At 51.3% G+C, this 15,551-nt stretch overlaps 1 long non-coding RNA gene across 9 annotated transcripts in view; it reads right to left on the bottom strand.

Annotated features, from left to right (window-relative positions):
* The window catches only part of LOC146870241 (uncharacterized), a 279,741-nt gene that overhangs the window by 139,884 nt on the left and 124,306 nt on the right, over nucleotides 1-15,551 (bottom strand). The window lies entirely within an intron of this gene.

The raw sequence follows: 15,551 nt of genomic DNA on the forward strand, positions 1-15,551 counted from the left end.
AGGAGGTACAAGCAGAAGGAGTACTAGAAGAGTGCCCTGCAGGAGGATGTACAAAAAGAAGGGGTACTAGAAGTGGGCCCTGCAGGAGGAGGTACGAGCAGAAGGGGTACTAGAAGTGGGCCCTGCAGGAGGAGGTATGAGCAGAAGCAGTACTAGAAGAGTGCCCTGCAGGAGGAGAAACTAGCAGAAGTGGCACTAGAAGAGTGCCCTGTAGGAGGAGGTACGAGCAGAAGGGGTACTAGATGAGTGCCCTGAGGAGGAGGAACGGGCAGAAGGGGCAGTAGAAGAGTGCCCTGCAGGAAGAGGTACAAGAAGAAGGGGTACTAGAAGAGTGCCCTGGAGGAGGAGGTACAACCAGAAGGGGTACTAATAGTGGGCCCTGCAGGAGGAGGTACAAGCAGAAGGGGTACTAGAAGTGGGTCCTGCAGAAGGAGGTACGAACAGAAGGGGTACTGGAAGAGTGCCCTGCAGGAGGAGGTACAAGCAGAAGGGGTACTACAAGAATTCCCAGCAGGAGGAGGTACCAGCAGAAGGGGTATTAGAAGAGTGGCCTGCAGGAGGAGATATGAAATGAAGGTGTACTAGAAGAGTGCCCTGCAGGAGGAGGTACGAGCAGGAGGGGTATTAGAAGAGTGTCCTGCAGGAGGAGGTACAAGCAGAAGGGTTACTAGAAGAGTGCCCTGCAGGAGGAGGTACAAGCAGATGAGGTACTAGAAGAATGCCCAGCAGGAGGAGGTACGAGCAGAAGGGGTATTAGAAGAATGGTCTGCAGGAGGAGATACAAGCAGAAGGGGTCCTAGAAGAGTGCCCTGGAGGAGGACGTACAAGCAGAAGGGGTACTAGAAGAGTGCCCTGCAGGAGGAAGTACAAGAAGAAGGGGTACCAGAAGTGGGCCATGCAGGAGGAGGTGCAAGAAAAAGGGGTAGTAGAAGAGTGCCCTGCAGGAGGAGGCACAAGAAGAAGGGGTACTAGAAGTGTGCCCTGCAGGAGGAGTTACAAGAAGAAGGGGTACTAGAAGAGTGCCCTGCAGGAGGAGCTACAAGAAGAAGGGGTACTAAAAGAGTGCCCTGCAGGAGGGGTACTAAAAGAGTGCCCTGCAGGAGGAGGTACAAGAAGAAGGGGTACTAGAAGAGTGCCCTGCAGGAGGAGGCACAAGAAGAAGGGGTACTAGAAGAGTGCCCTGCAGGAGAAGGTACAAGAAGAAGTGGTGCAAGAAGAGTGCCCTGCAGGAGGAGGTACAAGCAGAACGGGTGGCTAGAAGAGTGCCCTGCAGGAGGAGGTACGAGCAGAAGGGGTACTATAAGAGTGCCCTGCAGGAGGAGGTACAAGCAGAACGGGTGGCTAGAAGAGTGCCCTGCAGGAGGTACGAGCAGAAGGGGTACTATAAGAGTGCCCTGCAGGAGGAGGTACAAGAAGAAGGGGTACTAGAAGAGTGCCCTGCAGGAGGAGGTACAAGAATAAGGGGTACTAGAAGAGTGCCCTGCAGGGGGAGGTACGAGCAGAAGGGGTACTAGAAGAGTGCCCTGCAGGAGGAGGTACAAGAAGAAGGGGTACTAGAAGAGTACCCTGCAGGCAGAAGTACAAGCAGTAGGGGTACTAGAAGAGTGCCCTGGAGGAGGAGGTACAAGCAGAAGGAGTACTAGAAGAGTGCCCTGCAGGAGGATGTACAAGAAGAAGGGGTACTAGAAGTGGGCCCTGCAGGAGGAGGTACGAGCAGAAGGGGTACTAGAAGTGGGCCCTGCAGGAGGAGGTATGAGCAGAAGCAGTACTAGAAGAGTGCCCTGCAGGAGGAGAAACGAGCAGAAGTGGCACTAGAAGAGTGACCTGTAGGAGGAGGTACGAGCAGAAGGGGCACTAGATGAGTGCCCTGAGGAGGAGGAACGAGCAGAAGGGGCACTAGAAGAGTGCCCTGCAGGAAGAGGTACAAGAAGAAGGGGTACTAGAAGAGTGCCCTGGAGGAGGAGGTACAACCAGAAGGGGTACTAGAAGTGGGCCCTGCAGGAGGAGGTACAAGCAGAAGGGGTACTAGAAGTGGGTCGTGCAGACGGAGGTACGAACAGAAGGGGTACTGGAAGAGTGCCCTGCAGGAGGAGGTGCAAGCAGAAGGGGTACTACAAGAATTCCCAGCAGGAGGAGGTACCAGCAGAAGGGGTATTAGAAGAGTGGCCTGCAGGAGGAGATATGAGATGAAGGTGTACTAGAAGAGTGCCCTGCAGGAGGAGGTACGAGCAGGAGGGGTATTAGAAGAGTGTCCTGCAGGAGGAGGTACAAGCAGAAGGGTTACTAGAAGAGTGCCCTGCAGGAGGAGGTACAAGCAGATGAGGTACTAGAAGAATGCCCAGTAGGAGGAGGTACGAGCAGAAGGGGTATTCGAAGAATGGTCTGCAGGAGAAGATACGAGCAGAAGGGGTCCTAGAAGAGTGCCCTGGAGGAGGATGTACAAGCAGAAGGGGTACTAGAAGAGTGCCCTGCAGGAGGAGGTACAAGAAGAAGGGGTACCAGAAGTGGGCCCTGCAGGAGGAGGTTCAAGAAAAAGGGGTAGTAGAAGAGTGCCCTGCAGGAGGAGGCACAAGAAGAAGGGGTACTAGAAGTGTGCCCTGCAGGAGGAGGTACAAGAAGAAGGGGTACTAGAAGAGTGCCCTGCAGGAGGAGCTACAAGAAGAAGGGGTACTAAAAGAGTGCCCTGCAGGAGGAGGTACGAGCAGGAGGGGTACTAAAAGAGTGCCCTGCAGGAGGAGGTACAAGAAGAAGGGGTACTAGAAGAGTGCCCTGCAGGAGGAGGCACAAGAAGAAGGGGTACTAGAAGAGTGCCCTGCAGGAGGAGGTACAAGAAGAAGTGGTGCTAGAAGAGTGCCCTGCAGGAGGAGGTACAAGCAGAACGGGTGGCTCGAAGAGTGCCCTGCAGGAGGAGGTACGAGCAGAAGGGGTACTATAAGAGTGCCCTGCAGGAGGAGGTACAAGAAGAAGGGGTACTAGAAGAGTGCCCTGCAGGAGGAGGTACACGAATAAGGGGTACTAGAAGAGTGCCATGCAGGAGGAGGTACGAGCAGAAGGGGTACTAGAAGAGTGCCCTGCAGGCAGAGGTACAAGCAGTAGGGGTACTAGAAGAGTGCCCTGCAGGAGGAGGTACAAGAAGAAGGGGTACTAGAAGTGGACCCTGCAGGAGGAGGTACAAGCAGAAGGGGTACTAGAAGTGGGCCCTGCAGGAGGAGGTATGAGCAGAAGCAGTACTAGAAGAGTGCCCTGCAGGAGGAGAAACGAGCAGAAATGGCACTAGAAGAGTGCCCTGCAGGAGGAGGTACGAGCAGAAGGGGTACTAGAAGAGTGCCCTGCAGGCAGGGGTACAAGCAGTAGGGGTACTAGAAGAGTGCCCTGGAGGAGGAGGTACAAGCAGAAGGGGTACCAGAAGTGGCCCCCGCAGGAGGAGGTACAAGAACAAGGGGTACTAGAAGAGGGCCCTGCAGGAGGAGGCACAAGAAGAAGGGGTACTAGAAGTGTGCCCTGCAGGAGGAGGTACAAGAAGAAGGGGTACTAGAAGAGAGCCCTGCAGGAGGAGCTACAAGAAGAAGGGGTACTAGAAGAGTGCCCTGCAGGAGGAGGTACGAGCAGGAGGGGTACTAAAAAAGTGCCCTGCATGAGGAGGTACAAGAAGAAGGTGTACTAGAAGAGTGCCCTGCAGGAGGAGGCACAAGAAGAAGTGGTGCTAGAAGAGTGCCCTGCAGGAGGAGGTAAAAGCAGAACGTGTGGCTAGAAGAGTGCCCTGCAGGAGGAGGTACGAGCAGAAGGGGTACTATAAGATTGCCCTGCAGTAGGAGGTACAAGAATAAGGGGTACTAGAAGAGTGCCCTGCAGGAGGAGGTACGAGCAGAAGGGGTACTAGAAGAGTACCCTGCAGGAGGAGGTACAAGAAGAAGGGGTACTAGAAGAGTGTCCTGCGGGAAGAGGTACAACCTGTAGGGGTAATAGAAGAGTGCCCTGGAGGAGGAGGTACAAGCAGAAGGAGTACTAGAAGAGTGCCCTCCAGGAGGAGGTACAAGAAGAAGGGGTACTAGAAGTGGGCCCTGCAGGAGGAGGTATGAGCAGAAGGGGTACTAGAAGTGGGCCCTGCAGGAGGAGGTATGAGCAGAAGCAGTACTAGAAGCATGCCCTGCAGGAGGAGAAATGAGCAGAAGTGGCACTAGAAGAGTGCCCTGCAGGAGGAGGTTCAAGCAGAAGGGGTACTAGATGAGTGCCCTGAGGAGGAGGAAAGAGCAGAAGGGGCACTAGAAGAGTGCCCTGCAGGAAGAGGTACAAGAAGAAGGGGTACTAGAAGAGTGCCCTGGAGGAGGAGGTACAACCAGAAGGGGTACTTGAAGAGTGCCCTGCAGGAGGAGGTACAAGAAGAAGGGGTACTAGAAGTGGGCCCTGCAGGAGGAGGTACAAGCAGAAGGGGTACTAGAAGTGGGTCCTGCAGAAGGAGGTACGAACAGTAGGGGTACTGGAAGAGTGCCCTGCTGGAGGAGGTATGAGACAAAGGTGTACTAGAAGAGTGCCCTGCAGGAGGAGGTACGAGCAGAAGGGTTATTAGAAGAGTGTCCTGCAGGAGGAGGTACAAGCAGAAGGGTTACTAGAAGAGTGCCCTGCAGGAGGAGGTACAAGCAGATGGGGTACTAAAAGAGTGCCCTGCAGGAGGAGGTACAAGAAGAAGGGGTACTGGAAGAGTGCCCTGCAGGAGGAGGCACAAGAAAAAGGGGTACTAGAAGAGTGCCCTGCAGGAGGAGGTACAAGAAGAAGTGGTACTAGAAGAGTGCCCTGCAGGAGGAGGTACAAGCAGAACGGGTGGCTAGAAGAGTGCCCTGCAGGAGGTACGAGCAGAAGGGGTACTATAAGAGTGCCCTGCGGGAGGAGGTACAAGAAGAAGGGGTACTAGAAGAGTGCCCTGCAGGAGGAGGTACAAGAATAAGGGGTACTAGAAGAGTGCCCTGCAGGGGGAGGTACGAGCAGAAGGGGTACTAGAAGAGTGCCCTGCAGGAGGAGGTACAAGAAGAAGGGGTACTAGAAGAGTGCCCTGCAGGCAGAGGTACAAGCAGTAGGGGTACTAGAAGAGTGCCCTGGAGGAGGAGGTACAAGCAGAAGGAGTACTAGAAGAGTGCCCTGCAGGAGGATGTACAAAAAGAAGGGGTACTAGAAATGGGCCCTGTAGGAGGAGGTACGAGCAGAAGGGGTACTAGAAGTGGGCCCTGCAGGAGGAGGTATGAGCAGAAGCAGTACTAGAAGAGTGCCCTGCAGGAGGAGAAACTAGCAGAAGTGGCACTAGAAGAGTGCCCTGTAGGAGGAGGTACGAGCAGAAGGGGTACTAGATGAGTGCCCTGAGGAGGAGGAACGGGCAGAAGGGGCACTAGAAGAGTGCCCTGCAGGAAGAGGTACAAGAAGAAGGGGTACTAGAAGAGTGCCCTGGAGGAGGAGGTACAACCAGAAGGGGTACTAATAGTGGGCCCTGCAGGAGGAGGTACAAGCAGAAGGGGTACTAGAAGTGGGTCCTGCAGAAGGAGGTACGAACAGAAGGGGTACTGGAAGAGTGCCCTGCAGGAGGAGGTACAAGCAGAAGGGGTACTACAAGAATTCCCAGCAGGAGGTACCAGCAGAAGGGGTATTAGAAGAGTGGCCTGCAGGAGGAGATATGAGATGAAGGTGTACTAGAAGAGTGCCCTGCAGGAGGAGGTACGAGCAGGAGGGGTATTAGAAGAGTGTCCTGCAGGAGGAGGTACAAGCAGAAGGGTTACTAGAAGAGTGCCCTGCAGGAGGAGGTACAAGCAGATGAGGTACTAGAAGAATGCCCAGCAGGAGGAGGTACGAGCAGAAGGGGTATTAGAAGAATGGTCTGCAGGAGGAGATACAAGCAGAAGGGGTCCTAGAAGAGTGCCCTAGAGGAGGATGTACAAGCAGAAGGGGTACTAGAAGAGTGCCCTGCAGGAGGAGGTACAAGAAGAAGGGGTACCAGAAGTGGGCCCTGCAGGAGGAGGTGCAAGAAAAAGGGGTAGTAGAAGAGTGCCCTGCAGGAGGAGGCACAAGAAGAAGGGGTACTAGAAGTGTGCCCTGCAGGAGGAGGTACAAGAAGAAGGGGTACTAGAAGAGTGCCCTGCAGGAGGAGCTACAAGAAGAAGGGGTACTAAAAGAGTGCCCTGCAGGAGAGGTACTAAAAGAGTGCCCTGCAGGAGGAGGTACAAGAAGAAGGGGTACTAAAAGTGTGCCCTGCAGGAGGAGGCACAAGAAGAAGGGGTACTAGAAGAGTGCCCTGCAGGAGAAGGTACAAGAAGAAGTGGTGCAAGAAGAGTGCCCTGCAGGAGGAGGTACAAGCAGAACGGGTGGCTAGAAGAGTGCCCTGCAGAAGGGGTACTATAAGAGTGCCCTGCAGGAGGAGGTACAAGAAGAAGTGGTACTAGAAGAGTGCCCTGCAGGAGGAGGTACAAGCAGAACGGGTGGCTAGAAGAGTGCCCTGCAGGAGGTACGAGCAGAAGGGGTACTATAAGAGTGCCCTGCAGGAGGAGGTACAAGAAGAAGGGGTACTAGAAGAGTGCCCTGCAGGAGGAGGTACAAGAATAAGGGGTACTAGAAGAGTACCCTGCAGGGGGAGGTACGAGCAGAAGGGGTACTAGAAGAGTGCCCTGCAGGAGGAGGTACAAGAAGAAGGGGTACTAGAAGAGTGCCCTGCAGGCAGAAGTACAAGCAGTAGGGGTACTAGAAGAGTGCCCTGGAGGAGGAGGTACAAGCAGAAGGAGTACTAGAAGAGTGCCCTGCAGGAGGATGTACAAGAAGAAGGGGTACTAGAAGTGGGCCCTGCAGGAGGAGGTACGAGCAGAAGGGGTACTAGAAGTGGGCCCTGCAGGAGGAGGTATGAGCAGAAGCAGTACTAGAAGAGTGCCCTGCAGGAGGAGAAACGAGCAGAAGTGGCACTAGAAGAGTGACCTGTAGGAGGAGGTACGAGCAGAAGGGGCACTAGATGAGTGCCCTGAGGAGGAGGAACGAGCAGAAGGGGCACTAGAAGAGTGCCCTGCAGGAAGAGGTACAAGAAGAAGGGGTACTAGAAGAGTGCCCTGGAGGAGGAGGTACAACCAGAAGGGGTACTAGAAGTGGGCCCTGCTGGAGGAGGTACAAGCAGAAGGGGTACTAGAAGTGGGTCGTGCAGAAGGAGGTACGAACAGAAGGGGTACTGGAAGAGTGCCCTGCAGGAGGAGGTACAAGCAGAAGGGGTACTACAAGAATTCCCAGCAGGAGGAAGTACCAGCAGAAGGGGTATTAGAAGAGTGGCCTGCAGGAGGAGATATGAGATGAAGGTGTACTAGAAGAGTGCCCTGCAGGAGGAGGTACGAGCAGGAGGGGTATTAGAAGAGTGTCCTGCAGGAGGAGGTACAAGCAGAAGGGTTACTAGAAGAGTGCCCTGCAGGAGGAGGTACAAGCAGATGAGGTGCTAGAAGAATGCCCAGTAGGAGGAGGTACGAGCAGAAGGGGTATTAGAAGAATGGTCTGCAGGAGGAGATACGAGCAGAAGGGGTCCTAGAAGAGTGCCCTGGAGGAGGATGTACAAGCAGAAGGGGTACTAGAAGAGTGCCCTGCAGGAGGAGGTACAAGAAGAAGGGGTACCAGAAGTGGGCCCTGCAGGAGGAGGTGCAACAAAAAGGGGTAGTAGAAGAGTGCCCTGCAGGAGGAGGCACAAGAAGAAGGGGTACTAGAAGAGTGCCCTGCAGGAGGAGCTACAAGAAGAAGGGGTACTAAAAGAGTGCCCTGCAGGAGGAGGTACGAGCAGGAGGGGTACTAAAAGAGTGCCCTGCAGGAGGAGGTACAAGAAGAAGGGGTACTAGAAGAGTGCCCTGCAGGAGGAGGCACAAGAAGAAGGGGTACTAGAAGAGTGCCCTGCAGGAGGAGGTACAAGAAGAAGTGGTGCTAGAAGAGTGCCCTGCAGGAGGAGGTACAAGCAGAACGGGTGGCTAGAAGAGTGCCCTGCAGGAGGAGGTACAAGCAGAAGGGGTACTATAAGAGTGCCCTGCAGGAGGAGGTACAAGAAGTAGGGGTACTAGAAGAGTGTCCTGCAGGAGGAGGTACACGAATAAGGGGTACTAGAAGAGTGCCATGCAGGAGGAGGTACGAGCAGAAGGGGTACTAGAAGAGTGCCCTGCAGGCAGAGGTACAAGCAGTAGGGGTACTAGAAGAGTGCCCTGGAGGAGGAGGTACAAGCAGAAGGAGTACTAGAAGAGTGCCCTGCAGGAGGAGGTACAAGAAGAAGGGGTACTAGAAGTAGACCCTGCAGGAGGAGGTACAAGCAGAAGGGGTACTAGAAGTGGGCCCTGCAGGAGGAGGTATGAGCAGAAGCAGTACTAGAAGAGTGCCCTGCAGGAGGAGAAACGAGCAGAAATGGCACTAGAAGAGTGCCCTGCAGGAGGAGGTACGAGCAGAAGGGGTACTAGAAGAGTGCCCTGCAGGCAGGGGTACAAGCAGAAGGGGTACTAGAAGAGTGCCCTGGAGGAGGAGGTACAAGCAGAAGGGGTACTAGAAGAGAGCCCTGCAGGAGGAGCTACAAGAAGAAGGGGTACTAGAAGAGTACCCTGCAGGAGGAGGTACGAGCAGGATGGGTACTAAAAGAGTGCCCTGCAGGAGGAGGTACAAGAAGAAGGTGTACTAGAAGAGTGCCCTGCAGGAGGAGGCACAAGAAGAAGGGGTACTAGAAGAGTGCCCTGCAGGAGGAGGTACAAGAAGAAGTGGTGCTAGAAGAGTGCCCTGCAGGAGGAGGTAAAAGCAGAACGTGTGGCTAGAAGAGTGCCCTGCAGGAGGAGGTACGAGCAGAAGGGGTACTATAAGAGTGCCCTGCAGTAGGAGGTACAAGAATAAGGGGTACTAGAAGAGTGCCCTGCAGGAGGAGGTACGAGCAGAAGGGGTACTAGAAGAGTACCCTGCAGGAGGAGGTACAAGAAGAAGGGGTACTAGAAGAGTGTCCTGCGGGTAGAGGTACAAGCAGTAGGGGTACTAGAAGAGTGCCCTGGAGGAGGAGGTACAAGCAGAAGGAGTACTAGAAGAGTGCCCTCCAGGAGGAGGTACAAGAAGAAGGGGTACTAGAAGTGGGCCCTGCAGGAGGAGGTATGAGCAGAAGGGGTACTAGAAGTGGGCCCTGCAGTAGGAGGTATGAGCAGAAGCAGTACTAGAAGCATGCCCTGCAGGAGGAGAAATGAGCAGAAGTGGCACTAGAAGAGTGCCCTGCAGGAGGAGGTTCGAGCAGAAGGGGTATTAGATGAGTGCCCTGAGGAGGAGGAAAGAGCAGAAGGGGCACTAGAAGAGTGCCCTGCAGGAAGAGGTACAAGAAGAAGGGGTACTAGAAGAGTGCCCTGGAGGAGGAGGTACAACCAGAAGGGGTACTTGAAGAGTGCCCTGCAGGAAGAGGTACAAGAAGAAGGGGTACTAGAAGTGGGCCCTGCAGGAGGAGGTACAAGCAGAAGGGGTACTAGAAGTGGGTCCTGCAGAAGGAGGTTCGAACAGTAGGGGTACTGGAAGAGTGCCCTGCTGGAGGAGGTATGAGACAAAGGTGTACTAGAAGAGTGCCCTGCAGGAGGAGGTACGAGCAGAAGGGTTATTAGAAGAGTGTCCTGCAGGAGGAGGTACAAGCAGAAGGTTTACTAGAAGAGTGCCCTGCAGGAGGAGGTACAAGCAGATGGGGTACTAGAAGAATGCCCAGCAGGAGGAGGTAACAGCAGAAGGGGTATCAGAAGAATGGTCTGCAGGAGGAGATACGAGCAGAAGGGGTCCTAGAAGAGTGCCCTGAAGGAGGATGTACAAGCAGAAGGGGTACTAGAAGAGTGGTCTGCAGGAGGAGGTACAAGAAGAAGGGGTACAAGAAGTGGGCCCTGCAGGAGGAGGTACGAGCAGGAGGGGTACTAGAAGTGGGCCCTGCAGGAGGAGGTACGAGCAGAAGGGGCACTAAAAGAGTGCCCTGCACGAGGAGGTACGAGAAGAAGGGGTACTAGAAGAGTGCCCTGCAGGAGGAGGTACAAGAAGAAGGGGAACTAGAAGAGTGCTCTGCAGGAGGAGGAGGCACAAGAACAAGGGGTACTAGAAGAGTGCCCTGCAGGAGGAGGAGGCACAAGAACAAGGGGTACTAGAAGAGTGCCCTGCAGGAGGAGGTACGAGCAGAAGGGGTACTAGAAGAGTGCCCTGCAGGAGGAGGTACAAGAAGAAGGGGTACTAGAAGAGAGCCCTGCAGGAGGAGGTACTAGCAGAAGGGGTACTGGAAGAGTTCCCTGCAGGAGGCGGTACGAGAAGAAGGGGTACTGGAAGAGTGCCCTGCAGGAGGCTGTACGAGAAGAAAGGGTACTGGAAGAGTGCCCTGCAGGAAGAGGTACAAGCAGAAGGGGTACTATAGGAGTGCCCTGTGCAGGAGGTACAAGAAGAAGGGGTACTATAAGAGTGCCCTGCAGGAGGAGGTACAAGAAGAAGGTGTACTAGAAGAGTGCCCTGCTGGAGGAGGTACAAGAAGAAGGGGTGGCTAGAAGGATGCCTGCAGGAGGAGGTACAAGAAGAAGGGGTACTATAAGAGTGCCCTGCGGGAGAAGGTACAAGAAGAAGAGGTATTAGAAGAGTGCCCTGCAGGAAGAGGTACAAGCAGAAGGGGTACCAGAAGAATGCCCTGGAGGAGGAGGGACAAGCAGATGGGGTACTAGAAGAGTGCCCTGCAGAAGGAGGTACAAGAAGAAGGGATACTAGAAGTGGGCCCTGCAGGAGGAGGTACAACAAGAAGGGGTACTAGAAGAGTTCCCTGCAGGAAGAGGTACAAGCAGAAGGGGTACTAGAAGAGTACCCTGGAGGAGAAGGTACAAGCAGAAGGGGTATGTAAACTGTTAAAGAAATAATTGGGAATGATTTTGGGCTTAATGTTTACAACCACGATACACATGCTGGCTGTCATGGCTATACTGATTCACAGCAAATGACTCTACATTGATGACCACTCTCAGAGGACCAGCATTGGTGATGTAATACTCTGTGACATCAGAGCTTTTAGGAAGAGCTGAACATAGTAATTCATAACCATCAATGATGGAAATGGTGTTTTAGGTTAAATATGATTCAGAATGTGTGAAAGAAAAATATCTTTCTAGTAAACATTGCATTTTTTATATATAAAAAAATATTGTTTGTTATTTACATGTTTCTCTGAAATTCTTCCATCTTTGAGGGGACTGCTCCTCACATCGGTGTATTGTCTATTCCTGGGGTCTCCAACCTTTTCTGTAGTAGGAGCCACTTATGATCGAAGAAAAGCACCCGAGCTACTATCATTTGTGTGCAATAGTGACCACGTCAAACAGGATTACAGTAGTGGTGGTCCCATGCACGATTACCAGCAATTTGAAATGCCTCCGCATGAGTAATACATGACGGCCATAGGTGCAATGCCCCCGGCCTATGGTAATAATATTAATAATATGTCTCTCTAAAGCTGCATGAGTAATACATGACAGCGATAGGTGCAATGCCCCTGGCCCATGGTAAAAATATTAATAATACGTCTCTCGAAAGCTGCATGAGTAAGACATGACAGTCATAGGTGCAATGCACCCGGCCAATGGTAGTAATATTAATAATACATCTCTCCACAGCTGCATGACTAATACATGACAGCCATGGTTGTAATGCTCCTGGACAATGGTAATAATATTATTAAGACGTCTCTCCAAAGATGCATGAGTAATACATGTTAGCCACAGGTGCAATGCCCCTGGACCATGGTGTTATTATTAATAATACGTCTCTCCAAAGTTGCATGAGTAATACATGACAGCCATAGGTGCAATGCCCCCGGCCCATGGTAATAATATTAATAATACGTCTCTCCAAAGTTGCATGAGTAATGCATGACAGCCACAGGTGCAATGACCCTGGCCCATGATAATAATATTAATAATGCATCTCTCCATGGCTGTATGAGTAATACATTACAGCCATAGGCGCAACGCCCCCGGCCCATGGTAAAAATATTAATAATATGTCTCTCCAAAGCTACATGGGTAATACACGATAGCCATAGGTGAAATGCCCATGGACCATGGTAATAATATTAATAATACGTCTCTCCAAAGCTGCATGAGTAATACATGACAGCCACAGGTGCAATGCATGCGGCCCATGGTAATAATATTAATAATACGTCTCTCCAAAGCTGTATGAGTAATACATGATAGCCATAGGTGCAATGCCCCCAGCCCATGGTAATAATATTAATAATACGCCTCTCAAAGCTGCATGAGTAATACATGACGGTCATATGTGCAATGCCCCCGGCCCATGGTAATAATATTAATAATTTATTAATAATATGTCTCTCCAAAGCTGCAGAAGTAATACATAACACCCATATGTGCAATGTCCCTGGCCCATGGTAATAATATTATTATTACGTCTCTCCAACGCCGCATGAGTATTGCATGACAGCCATAGGTGCAATGCCCCCGGACCATGGTAATAATATTAATAATACGTCTCTCCAAAGCTGCATAAGTAATACATGACGGCTATAGGTGCCATGCCTCATGCCCATGGTAATAATATTAATAATGCATTAATAATACATCTCTCCAAAGCTGCATGAGTAATACATGACAGCCATGAGTGCAATGCTTCTGGCCCATGCTTTTATTATTAACGATACGTCTCTCCAAAGCTGCATAAGTAATACATAACACGCAGAGGTGCAATGTCCCTGACCCATGGTAATAATATTAATAATACGTCTCTCCTAAGTTGCATGAGTAATACATGACAGCCATAGGTGCAATGCCCCAGGCCCATGGTGTTATTATTAATAATACGTCTCTCCAAAGCTGCATGACTAATACATGACAGCCATAGGTGCAATGCCCCCGGCCCATGGTAATAATATTAATATTACGTCTCTTCAAAGCTTCAGGATTTATCACTCAAATAACAGCTTTAAGTATATTTTGGAAATCCATTTTTCCTCAAAAGATCAGCTCATGAGTTCTGAAACTAAATGCATATTCATTTCAAATACACGCTTCAGAATTTTAGTACACATATATTAATTCAACCAAGCAAAAACGTCTAATTTAGTAGACTGGGCTACACACGTGAGAGCTACTTGCAGGTAGCTGGAGAGACACCAGTATCTCACAAGCTACTCGTTAGAGAAGTGTGGTCTACTAAAATCAGAAGTCAGTAGAGTTACTGCCTTAGTGGGCAGTAGCAAGCAGAGGGCCACTATTATCAGATAAACCAAACGCATAGGACCCTTTGAGGTTCATCAATTGGTCACGAGCCATCGTCCTAGACAGATACAAGAGGCTCATCAATATGTCGGGAGTCACCTTCCTCTGATTACAAGAGAAGCTACATTTAAAGGTTACGGGAAATAATGATAAAATGAGTCGCAAGGTCATATCAACAGGTCAGGGGCCTCCATTTCAGCATGAGGCAAGAGTAGTCCACTCTTGTAAGAAGGATGAGCCTCCCTTGGACGGTGGGTCTTCCTGGCCCCATTTCATTTCTCAGCACGAACACAAAACTGTACGCCAAACTTTATCTACATTGGTGGTGGTGGGCTTGATTCCCAAATTGGTCACCCGAGGAAACATAGGTTTACTAACTATCATTTTCCTTGAAGCAGAAATGGCATTTGAACATGTGTTTAGACTAACTGGTAAATTACATGTTTGTACCAACATTGACAGGCCATGGTCATTATCAACAACTTCAACTTAGACTATTTCAGAACTGGCTGTGGAACCAGAGAGGGATACTCTCCGCCACCCTCGGAGGGATGCTCTCTGTCATCCTCCGAGGGATACTCTCTGTCACCCTCAGAGGGATGCTCTCTGTCACCCTGGGAGGGATGCTCTCAGCCACCCTCGAGGGATGCTCTCTGTCGCCCTCGGAGGGATACTCTCCATCACTCTTGGAGAGATGCTCTCTGTCACCCTCAGATGGATGCTCTCTGTCGTCTTCAGCGGGAGGCTCTCTGTTGTCCTCGGAGGGATGCTCTCTGTCGCCCTTGGAGGGATGCTTTCTGTCGCCCTCGGAGGGATGCTCTCTGTCACCCTCGGAGGGATGCTCTCTGTTGCCCTCGGAGGGATGCTCTCTGTCGCCCTTGGAGGGATGCTCTCTGTCACCCTCGGACGGATGCTCTCTGCTGCCGTCGGAGGGATGCCGTCTGTCACACTCGGAGGGATGCTCTCTGTCCCCCTCGGAGGGACGCTCTCTGTCGCCCTCGGAGGGACGCTCTTTGTCGCCCTCAAAGGGACGCTCTCTGTCACCCTCGGAGGGATGCTGTCTGTCACCCTTGGATGGATGCTCTTTGTCACCCTTGGAGGGATGCTCTCTGTCACTCTTGAAGGGATGCTCTTTGTCACCCTGGAAGGGATATTCTCTGTCACCCTCAGAGAGATGCTCTCTGTTACCCTCAGAGAAATGCTCTCTGTCACCCTCAGAGAGATGCTCTCTGTCACCCTCGGAGGGATGCTCTCTGTCGCCCTCGGAGGGATGCTCTCTGTTACCCTCGGAGGGATGCTCTCTGTCGCCCTCGGAGGGATGCTCTCTGTCGCCCTCGGAGGGATGCTCTCTGTTGCCCTTGGAGGGATGCTCTCTGTCACTCTTGAGGGATGCTCTTTGTCACCCTGGAAGGGATACTCTCTGTCACCCTCAGAGAGATGTTTTCTGTCACCCTCAGAGGGATGCTCTCTGTCACCCTCGGAGGGATGCTCTCTGTCACCCTCCGAGAGATGCTCTCTGTCACCCTCCGAGAGATGTTCTCTGTCACCCTCTGAGAGATGCTCTCTGTCACCCTCCGAGGAATATCCTGGATGCTCTCTGTCACCCTCATCTAGTCCCTGTACATGGAGTTATTTACCCGGATGCTTCTTGGCTGTAACCTAATCAACCTATTTGAGCAGAGCATCACTGTTAAAGTGACAGCATATGACCACAATAAGGAGGTTTATACTTCTAAAACCACTCGAAGCCATATTGATAAGGAATTTGGTTGGAGTTTAGGTTTTTAAGATAATCCATTTTGCACACCTTTTAATAGAACCAAAGGTTACCCGTCATATAAAATTGTCACTATTCTTCAAACTAAAGAGTTTGCTGCGGCAATCTTCATCTTTATCTGGAGTGACAAAAAACCCAGTGAGCTTGCCATTTCCTATTCCAAATGCCTAGATACATAGCTGTTCACCATAAGAAGAGCTTCAGTGCACGCGAAACTAAGTGGCCACCTGCATCCGGAGACAAGTAACCACGTTAGAACAGAAATGTTTTCAAACTTCTTCGAAACGGAGGAATTTGGTTTCTTTACAATTCTCTCAGATGTTGTCTCTCATTAAGCTTTCCATTTCTATCTAACTTTTAACACATTTTGCTCCTTGGTCTTCATATATTATTTTCTGTCACTGGAATTGTTTGGTGTTTTGCATTCTCCCTAATAGAAAAAATACATAAATAATTTGTATATAGATGAGTTATTAACTTGTATATCGCACTGTAAATGGTCACTGTATATTTCTCTAATTGTATAT

Source organism: Triturus cristatus, chromosome 1_1 (genome assembly GCF_964204655.1).
Source record: "Triturus cristatus chromosome 1_1, aTriCri1.1, whole genome shotgun sequence".
Classification (NCBI taxonomy): domain Eukaryota; kingdom Metazoa; phylum Chordata; class Amphibia; order Caudata; family Salamandridae; genus Triturus; species Triturus cristatus.